The sequence below is a fragment of the Squalius cephalus genome (genome assembly GCF_949319135.1).
Source record: "Squalius cephalus genome assembly, chromosome: 24".
NCBI lineage: Eukaryota > Metazoa > Chordata > Actinopteri > Cypriniformes > Leuciscidae > Squalius > Squalius cephalus.
In genome coordinates, this window is record NC_137145.1 from 13,636,058 (window position 1) to 13,647,787 (window position 11,730).

The following is an 11,730-nucleotide window of genomic DNA, read 5'->3' on the forward strand; positions in this document are numbered from 1 at the left end:
CCTGTGTGGTGGGAAGTGACACTTGTATGAGTGTGCTATAATTACTCAGTTTTTTCCTCCTCTGAGCAGGCATAGAGCCCCAGAGGGGACGAGATCAGTATTCCCTGTCTCCCAGTCCCGTGCTGATAAGTCTTTTCCAAAATAGGAGTGATCTCACCCCTCTCTTTCTGTCTTCCTCTTCTCCTTTGTTTAGTCTGTTTTTTTTACTTCATTCTTACTGTTTAAACATGGGACTGGTGCAGCTGGTGGAGAAACAGGAATGAGTGTGAGCACGTAAAGTAATGTATGTGTGTGTGTGTGTGTGTGTGTGTGTGTGTGTGAGTGATTAATACCCTGAGTTCGGGGATCTCCATTCAGGACGCGTCCTCGTGGTTTGCTCATGAGGTCATTGGGAAAGATCCTCATGTAACATGGAGCTAGTTTTAACTGACACCAAGAACCAGACCAGAGGTGAACAGCAGTGCCTCCTCAGAGCGATACCTTCTTTTGTTTTAAAATAACTGCACTGTAAATGATTATAGGACAAACTGAGCAAGGCCTTTTTTAAAGCCTCTTACTTCATTAGTGCGTACAGATGTGTCTAAGTTGGTAAGAAGCTGTAAATGTCCGTGCTTAACGTACACCGGTGTATGGCCTCCACCCTTTATTTAAAAATGGCTGTCCTCATCAGCTGGCGGCATTGTTCCCTCTAATTTTTGTTCTTGCTGAGCACAGCCTATTTTTATTGGGCGTGTCCTTCATCCACATGAACAGAGAAATATATATTATATAATATACATTTTAAATGAATTATATAAATGTAGATTATTAATCAGACTTTAAATAAAATATAAATTAATGATTTTAAAATATATATATTTCATTTTTAAATAATTAATAAAAATATATATATTTTTACATGTGTATATATATTTAATTAGGACAAATTATTAAATAATATACAGTATGAATAAATTTAGATTATAACATTTTTGTTATATACATGCATGTGTATATGTATATATATATATATATATATATATATATATATATATATATATATATATATATATATATATATATACACACACACACAGGTAACATCTTTGATTGATTTAAATCTTATTAATAATCAAAATAATTCATTCATTCAAACAATTTTTTTCAAACTCTTGTTTTCTTCAAGATTACTCATTTTGTCATGATAACATTTACCAAGATCATAAAACAAGATAAAGAGCAATGATGCATTGCCTGTGTAGATGACAGAAATTCTCTAGTAATGCAATCTTTATCTTGCGAATTAGTCAGCCCTGCATATTTGCACATACAATTTCTCACAGCTTCAGTTCTCGACTGAAAATCAATGGTCTTGAAGTTGAAATCCCATCCATTTATTTAACTCTGATTCCTTAAATGTCAAGGTTTTTCTCACTTTTTTTTTGTCTACATTCTGTGCAGAATTTGTTCTCATTTGCGCGGGAGCGTCATCAGAAGTGTGCGACTGTGCACGAGCACAGTTTAGAGGGAACATTGGCTGGCAGCTTTAGAGGGGACCTGAGGTCAGAGGTCACCTGTGACTCAAGACTTGAGGAATTCAGTCTCAAGGAAATGAATAGCATGGGGGGGGGGGAAATAAGAGACAGAAATTGTAACGGCTACAGGAAATGATAGGTCATTAGAATGTTGTCAGATGGTGACTGAGAATTATTAACTGTTTTATAGAGGGACGAGAAGAAAAAGGAAGCGGGAACCTGTTTACCTCCAAAAATCCCCATGTTGTTTGCCTGTTTTCACCTTCCTGCATGCTGATCTCATAGTTCTTCTTGCATGATGTTGATTCTGGGTATGTTTTAGTCACCTCTCCAAATATTACAGTGTGTAAAACACAAGTATTGACAAGTAATTCTGTTAATGGTGTTACAAGGCCTCTTTATGTTTTTGCATCCATTATACAGGTTCAACTTACACTAAAAATGTATTTATTATTATGACCAAATTGAGCACAAATTGTAAGCTAATTTTAATACATTTAAATTGGTAAAATATGAATTTGCTTAGCATTTGCAACAGAACATTGATCATTTGATTCATTCAGGCAGGGGATTTGTAGTTGCATGCTTTGGCAGGTTTATTGTTGAAATGAAGTGTTTGGCCTATTTATGCGTTTTTGAGCAAAATGAAGAAAGGATAGACTTTGTTAGTGTAATGTTCTGTTATATTAAAGTGTTAGTTCCCCCAAAAATGACATTTCGGTTATTAATTACTCACCCTCATGTCATTCCAAACCAGTAAGACCTTTGTCCATCTTCAGGTATTTTTGATGAAATCCGAGAGCTTTCTGTCCCCCTTATAGACAGCAACATCCTAACCACTTTCAAGGCCCAGAAAGGTAGTAAAGAGTAAAGAGTTAAAATAGTCCATGACTACAGTGGTTCAACCTTAATTTTATGAAGCAAGACTGACACTGAAAAGAAGAGTTTGTTGAATAAATTGTTTTTGTTAGTTTTTTTGCACACTTGAACCACTGTAGTCACATGGACTATTTTAACAATGTCTTTACGACCTTGAAAGTGGTTATGACGTTGCTAGGGGGGTCAGAGAGCTCTCGGATTTCATCAGAAATATCTTCATTTGTGTTAGGAAGATGAACGAAGGTCTTACAGGTTTGGAACAATATAAGGGTGAGTAATTGAGGTGAACTAACCCTTTAAGATTTAGAGGAGGGATTGGTATGTTCTGGTAGCTTGTGTTTAGCTTGGATACATGCTAATGTAAGTGAAAATTGAGGTGTTTGCATAGAATTTGCAGTTAAGTTTGTTGCTAAGAAAACCCATTTCCTACTGTCCACAATTGAATTAATTTCAGCCAGAGAATTACTGTTTCGAGCGTACTCTCATGCTAATCTGTTTAGCTAATCCCACAGTCTTCCTCTCCTCCACCATGCCTCACTCCTCAATAAAGTGTGTCAGCCTGTCATCTGTCCTTGTCTGGAGAGCTTCTGTTGCTCTCTCTGTTTCTTTATTTTTCTCGCCCGATCTTGTTGACGTTAGCAAAGACTTGGAGCTCGCCGAGTCAGAAGTTTGTGCGGTCAAACAGGCCGTGAGGAGAAGTTGCCTGCACTGTCATGCTCTACATTTCACATCGCCGATGACCGGCATCCTCATCATCCTGTTCTTCAGGATCATCATCCTTCCCTGCAGTTTGAATCATCTCCCATTTCCTGTCACTGATGTCACCCAGCAGGGAGATGGACAGACACATAGGAGCCAGTACTAATGAAATGACCTCAGATACCCGTCTGCTCACCTGTGCTTTAATGCTGGCCGTAACATATCCTCAGCATCACTTAAATGTGACTAATCCATACTAATCAATATGGCAAACCTTGATAACATTGTTAGCTTTCTGCAGTCATCCTAGGTGTGAGTGAATAGGCATTGTGGGAAGACTTGGCTTTTGATCTGCTGACACGCTCATAAGGTGTATTTGTCTTTGTGTGATTGCAGTGTATTTGTGTGAGTTTTTTTGTGATTTTAATTGATAGAATAAATGATACAATATGATGTGAATTATAAATAGTGCTTGATTTTTAAAACATATAGATAGATTATATAAAGGATACATTACTAATTCACCCTAGATTTTTATTTCATTTTTTAATGGATATTAAAAATTTTATATAAAAAAAAATTTTTTTAAAAAGGAAACTCTTTTTCAAATATAAGTGTTTTGCTGGCTTTTTGCTCATTGCAAGAAAGCCGTCTTGCGAACAGATTTGAAAAACAATGACGCATGGCTTTCCTGTAAATCCAGCATAACTGAAATGTTATTTTTAATTATTGACTCATCATCCCTGGTCATTTTTTACATACACAACATACAATAGTTTTAATTTTGAACAATAATTAATTCTTGATCTGTTATTGCTTCAGTATTTTAGATCATGTAATTCAGTTGTATGTGTGTTGTGCAGTGATAAGCCTTTTACTTTCCTAAGAAAACTCATAAAGGAATTTTCATACATTAAAGGATGTAGATAGTTAAAAATAGAAAATATGACGCAATTGCAGAAAAACATGTCTCGACACATTAAAACAGTGTAACACGCATTTCAATTATTAGGGAAAATTACATGTTTATCCACAATATACATAGACAGTGTGCACTGTAGACTATTTTTTTTACACAGTTAAAAACAGGAAATTACACCTTTTAGAGTATTTTTTTCCTTATTAACCCACATTTAAACAGTTTTAACAAAGCAAGCAGTTTATCTAATTGACTTATTTGCAATTTGAACTTTTGTTTATATATGACTTTTTTTTCTTTTCTTTTTTTTTTTGCCAAGTTGATAATTGGCTTCAATTTTGAATTTTCCATTTTTAACCTTTTCACGTTACTCACAGTTGCAGCCACAACAATATTTTTTACTTTTTACTCCCAAACGGGACAGAGACAACTTTAGCAATTAATTAAAAATGTATAGCTTGTGTGTAGTGTTGGAAATATCTGAGGTTTTGAGGTGTCTGTTCATTTAATTCAGCATGAAATACATTTTTAACACAGATTTTTATTATTAGCTAACACATCTCTCTGCAGAATTTACATTACATGTCGTAACAACTCAAAAATAATTTTCCTCCTACTCAGATATGCACAAGAATTATTGTTGCGGCTATACATTGTTTTTCTTCTGATAACCTCATGATACACTTTCAGGGTTGTTGTTCAGCAGAAATAATACTTTCCCACCATAAAATATGTTTTCACTCCAAAACCATGCCAGATATATTTTTGGAAACATTTCAAGTACTTACTTTTATTGCCCCTCATTGTACAAATCGCATGGGTTCCACCGTAAACAAAATCTGCCTTTAAAAAAAGCATTTTCCAAGACATATCACAAAACATTTTGTCATCTGAAAATACAAATATGACCAGATCATGCAATGTTGACAGTGAATATATCTCTCTTAGTCCGGCATGTTTTTCCAAAGAGATCTCTGCCCTAGAAAGTTCCAGAAGCAAAGTGAAAATCCTTGTTTTATGGACATGGAGATAGTCCTCATGTTTTAGTAGCGTGCTTCTGACTGTTGGTAGGAGTGTAATATCTGACTCGTACAGGCACTGACTCACCGTGGCTCATCGGACAAGGCTCGATTGGAGCCCGCCAATTTCTCAAACACAAAGACACAAGTTTTTGATCTGACTCTTTGTTCTAGCGCAACAGCATTTCACTATACCTGTGCTCCAAAATCCCACTGACAGAAAACAAAACTAATGAAGGTTTAGATCTGAGATTATGCTTCAGATGTGCTAATGCTAGCTTCTCTGTGTGTTTACAGTTGGTTGGATTTTGGTATGTTCTCCTCTGAGGTGTGTGGGTGTTGGTTTTGATGGTGGATTTTCAGTAACGTCCTTATAAACCTGCATCATTTTGCTTCTCCTTTTGTGCTTTTTCTGGGCTTGATGTGTTTGCGCTTAGTTAACCCACATCATGGGTGGATAATGATAGTGCGTTTGGTTAATGATTTAACAAAATAACCAGTATGAGCTCATCTATTGTTTATCCGTGAAGTTGCACTTTCAGAAACTCGAGTGGGCAGAGGGTCCTGTTTGCGTCTGTGAAATGTAGAGTTCAAAGAGAACATTATCGGGCACATGACCGTGTAAAGTGATAAAACAAAAGTCCAAGTGTGTCAACGAGCATCAGGTCATGAAAAAAAAGTTAAATTCTGACTCAAATGTCATTTTATCAATAAATTCCCTGAAGAATCTTACTTTAAGTTAAGTTAAAAAAGTGTATATCATTTTGTTATTTTTAATTAATTTCCTTGGCTTGCTTAGCCATGCCAAGGCAATCTCCTTCTCTTTTCCTTTCCGTGTGTGTGTGTGTGTGTGTGTGTGTGTGTGTGTGTGTCGTGGGGGGAGGGGGAAGGGGGGGTATGGGTAGGTAGTGACTGAATCTCATAAAAGGGTTTCCTAATATGGGCTGTCTCTCACAGAGCCCCGCCTTCCTGCCTCAAGTAGGCGGGGTTTACACTCTCTCTCGACCAGTAATGACACGCCATGGACTTACTTCCTCATTAATTGGCTGAAACCAGTTCTTACAGGAACCGCTGGTGATAAATGTGTGAGTTCTGAGAAATCATTCATTTCTTCCTTCAGCCTGGCTGAGGGACATTACTGGAGAGTGTGAGTGAGGATGGCTCCCTGCGTGAGCATGCCTTCAGGACAAGTTTTTTTTTTTCTTTCTATTTGTGTGCGTCTCTCTGCGTGCTCTTTTTTTTTTTTTTTTTTTTTTTTTTCCTCTCCGTAATTTTTTTAAGTGCTTAGGATATGTAGTTCCCAGAACAAGCTGTACTTTTACAGTTTTTTTTTTTTTTCCTCTCTTATTTGAGTTTCTGTCTTTTGGGATAAACTCTGTAACAGCTCGGTCTCTATCTCCCTCTGTCTGTGAGCGGAGAGAGAAAGGAGAGGCAGGGTAAAGGAAACTCACTGACCTCTCGAGTCGGTAAGTGAAATTTATGTGACCTCTCTCTCCCTCTCTCTCCCCCCCCCTCCTCCCTTTCTTTCCTTCTTTCTTTCTCCCTCTCCTGTACCGTCCCCTCCTCCTTTTCTTCTTTTCTGTCACAGAGCTCTTCCCCTGTTTGGCGCCTCTCTACAGAAGCCTTTCAGGGAGTACCTTGAGGCCCAGAGGGCAAAATTACAACACCGGACGGGACGGGCGGGCGGCTCGAAAGGAGAGGCCACCCCAATCGTAAGTCCCATCACTCATACAGAGTTTCTCTTAAATTTACCTAATTTACAGACGTGGCTTTTGTATTTTTGTATATTTGCCCTCCGTTCCTCCTTTTAATTTATTACACGCACCCGTATTTCTTTTTTGTTCCACATCCTAATTACCTCCCTGCCCTAATTATCGCTTGGAGACTGGTTTTATTCTACCGTGTGATTCCAGTGAGGTGTTATTGTTTGCATGTGGCAGACCGTAGTGTCAGGGGCTCCGCGTGGGCCGTGCGGTGGTTGGTCGCGGGGGCCTGTTCGGGGTCTGGCTGAGGAGGGATGCTGAGTCATACTCCGAGCTCTTTGAGTGAACCGGACACTCCCCCGCGTCACACTAACTCCCCCCTCTCGGCAGCCGAACCCTGTTGAACCCAGCGCAGCCGGAGACGGGAGGGGCCCCTGGGAGTAAAAGAAGGAGGGGGGGGGGGGGGGCGTTAGGAAGGGAAGCGGGAGAGGGGGGGGGGTTGAGGCTGTACTCTCGATTCCTGCCACTGATCCCTCACAAGTGCGCACGGAAACAAAGAGCTACACCTTCTTTTTTTTTTACCGTCATCTGCCCCTGTGCGATTCGTTCGTTCTATCTAAAGCGCTTTTCCAGCTCGTGAGTGCATGCGTGTGTACGTGTGGGAGGAGGAAATGAAAGAGAGAGAGAGAGATGAAGTTGCACAATGAGAGATTACGGATGTTTCTGGAACAATGTTCCTTTTTTTTCTGGTAACTTGAACCTCCTGCAGTTACTTAAGGAAAGCTGTGGGCTTGTTCAACCGGCAGGAAGAGACGATGCCACTGTGCGCGTGTCACTAACGTAAATCTTGTTGCAAAGGAACGGAGAGATTGGAAGGAAATGCACGTGGAGATGAGCGATTGCTTAACCTGAGCTGTTTCTGATGAGTTAATGCAGTAAAGAATATGCATAATTGATTTTTTCCCCCCTCTCTCTCTCTCCTTACAGGTTTCTGAAGATGATGATCAGTGTGGTTTGTTTCTCATCTGATGCATCTTGAACTTATGGCACCTAACAGCAAACACAGAACTAAACTAAATCAAGAAACCCAAAATTTTACCTCAGTCTGATGAGTTAACGCTAGAATAGGTTTATTTTTCTCAATTTTTGAGTTTTTTTTTTTTTTTTTTTGTATCATGGTTATCGGTTAACATTTTTACTTTTTAATGTGCTTGGTTAGCTGGCGGATTGTGCTGAGATACTCATGTTCTCAGCTCTGTGTCTCGCAGGGGTTATCTGATCCCATTGGTGGGGATGTTAAGGTGCGCTGTGGCTTATGTTGTTTGTGGTCTATTACACTTAAGGGACCAACTGCATTACTTTAGCTTTAAATGTAAAAATTTGCTTTGAATCGCTGCATATTCCAGTGTATAGTGGTTTTCTGATACTAGCTTCGAAAATCGATTAAATTAAGGCATAACAGGAAGTGAATGTAAAGTAATGCAACCAACTCTTAAAGTCATTAAAAGATGTTATGCATATTGACTGGTGCTTGTATTGCATTACTTTTTCTGAGCTAAGATCTTCTGGTGTTCTAAAATCTTGGTGAATCATAATGTTCCTTTCGTCTAGAGTTATTGTTTTGTTTCCAGAGATCCATAGAGGAGAGGGAGAAGGAGTGAGTGAGTGCGTGTGTGTGTGACCACATGACTCACTACAGGGCCACTCCACCAGATGCAATAACGCATTCAATCAGATTAAGAAGTGCGTTTGTGTTCAGGCACATATGTGCGTGGGTGGCTGCCACGTTTCGCGCGTATAGCTTCTTATCGCACGTATTCTTTACATCAGAAGAGCATCCGGTCACGCTGGAGGACTGGATGATGCTCGCTGCTGTGAGAGATGCTCGATTGGATTTGACTAACGGATTGTCTGGCAGTTGGAAAGGTAATTATCTTCCTCCTTTTATAGTTTGAATAGTTTAATTTACATGCGGATATCTAGCTTAAAACTAATGCAGTGGTGGTTTCCCCAAACCGCACATTTTGGGTGTCTCCCTAATCTAACACACCTGATTCAACTCATCAGTTCACAATTAGAGGCTCTATGTCCTGAAAAGGGTGTGTCGCATCTGAAATGTGCAGTGTTGGGGGCCACGGGGACTAGATGAAGAACCACCGCACTGGTGGCATAACATCAGGCGGCTAGGCAAACGTCTTGTCCATTGCTTATTTTTACGTCTTTTTTTCCTTTTAATTGCTTGTGAAATGTTTTTTCGGTGCCTTTTTGTAACGCTGCCCTGGTATGTGAGTCTGGAAGCTGCAGGCGTATAAAAAAATGGAACAGTGTGGAGTTTCTTTTGCCGTTACCTCAAATGAACCCTCGGCTGAACTCAATGCACTGCGCGCTGCTGGCGTAGAGGATGAGGCGGTGTTGCCAGATCTCGTGAGAAAAGCAAGTGAACTCAATGGCTCGAGTTTACTGATCAGCATCAAATAATTTAGATTACAGAAATAAAGAAACGTATTAAGCAACGCTAACCTGACTGCATTAATTAACAAAATAACGTTTTATATAAGTATATACTTTTGCTAAATTAAATCGGCTATTTAACATATACAAATGGTTATCTAAATCAATTAACAAATGGAAATGTTTGCACTTTTAACTTATCAAAATTAATGTAAATAAAAAAAACAGACAAAAGAACAAGAAAATACATGCATATGATAATTTATATGAAACAACATAACATTTTTTTATTTGTTGAATTCTACAGTCATGTAACGTTGAAATCCTAAACACGCGTTTGTTTTCTAGAAATAAACCAAAAAGCGCAACGCGCCGTATTTCTAAGCGTCTTTATTAAAAGTGGCTTATAATACGCGGATATGGCAACACTGCTGGTAGAGAGGGAGCGAGAGAAGGGTAGCGCGCGAGAGAGGATGTGTCTCAAAATCCAGCGAGACAGTCTTTCGGACGTTCGAGCTTGATGCTCTCAGAACGCTGTCTTGTTAGGCACCTCGCTATGATTGGGAACACAGTCAGGGTGAGACAGAAAGGAGAAACTGCATTCGATTATCTCACACAACATCCGCTAAATGAGGGGGAAAAGCTTTCGTTTCTTCCATAACGGGATTTAAATCATTACATTGTTAGAATTAGTGACCACGCCTCTCTTTCAGCCCCACCCTCTCGTCTCATCATTGGTAAGTGAGTTCATTCTTTATTATGTGTCTTTAATGGTGTGGACAAGTCTCTCCCAGTGTGTCAGATAGCTTATCAGACTGGTGTTGGCTGTTACATTCGCCCGGCGACAACAGTCTGTAGGCTGTCTGACATTTTGGGCTTTTTCATCCCCGCTAGAAGACATTCTATTTTTAATCGCTGTCGATGTTTTTGTTATTTTTTTGTAACTATTTTTTTGCATTACTGAACAATGTTTGTTTTTTCCTGATATTGGTGTCTAATTTTAGTAGGGTATTTATATATGGGGTCAAAAATATTTCCAATGTGTGTGTTTACAGAGAGCGTTATTGACGTGTTTTTGCCGTACGTGCATGTGTGTCTCTCCGTAGCCCTTCTCTTTAAAGGGCGTGTGTGTGTGTGTGTGCGCGCTCAGCACTTGGTTTTGTCCACTTGAATAAAATGAGAATCCAAAAAGAACACACCTCATTGCAACACACTCTGTTATGACTGTTATTTTTTTTGCCCACCCCTTCATATGCACTTGCTCTACAGTTTTTCCCTTTCTCATGTAACTGTTCATTCGTTATCTAACATGTGCAACTGGTATTTGTTATTAAATTAAAAAGATGTTCATTCAGCAAACCCCCCCAGGGTGATCTGCTTGGCTTCCACAGTCGAGTCGTATCATTTCCTCTAACTGTTCAGAACATCCTGTACTTTTTAGGGAACCCCCTCTGCCATTCATGTTTGACTGCGTATGTCCTGTGTGTAAATCAATAAAGTTTAAATGAACTAAATGTCAGTCTGTGTCCTGGTTTTTGTGATTTGGGTTAATGAGTTTTATATAGGCCTATTTTTGTTATTTGAGCTTTATTATATATTGTTCACACATCGAAGTTTTTGTACAACATTATTTTTTTTATTTTTTTTTTAATATTTTGAAGTTAAGATAAGCTACACATTTTTTTTTTAAGTAAAAATAAATAAAAATCAGTAAAAAAAAATATACTGGGCTATAAAATATATGTAAATATACATGACTATGAAAATAAAGATCAATAACAATAGCAAAGTGACAACTGCAGTAAGAAATAGCGCAAATGTCATTCCCTTATGCGCCAATAAGAAGCATCAATGAAAAATGGCTCAGGAAATGTGTAGCCTACTGTATAATAGCATATTTACATTTTCATCCCGTGTCAGAATGAACTAGTTTAAGACACTCTTCCTTCAGTGATGTGATTAACTCAGTCACGCGCACTACAGTTACGGCCTTTGCTTGAGGGCTTTCCAATATGCAAATCGCTCATTCAAACAGGTTTTAATATTCAAATAAGGCTTGACATGTTCAGTTGTAGTTTTAACCACCCTCCTCCTCCTCCTCACCACCACTCTTTTGTATAGGTTGCACAATAAGGTGTTCTTGTTTGGCATGTGACCAGCGCAACATCACACTTTTGAGGGATTAGTTAGATTCCAAACGTGCACGAATAGTGTGCACTACCTCTAGAAACCAGTAGGGGACACATTTTTAATATTTAAAAAATACGTTTACTAAAACATTTTACAATATAAAATGGACACATTAAAAGTATGATAAAAAAATAACAAAACATTTGCATTTTAGCAGTAGTGTTCTCACACTTTATTGTGTTTTGTGACAAGAAGCTACATGTTAATGATCATTTGACACATTTTGGAAGATTCTGGGTGAAGAAAAACCCATCACAGATGTCAAAAGCAAGTGTATTCATAACTAAAAGTCTGATGTGGAGGTGAATCAGGGGATTTAACTGTCACATGAATCAATGATGTGCTGTCACCGAACA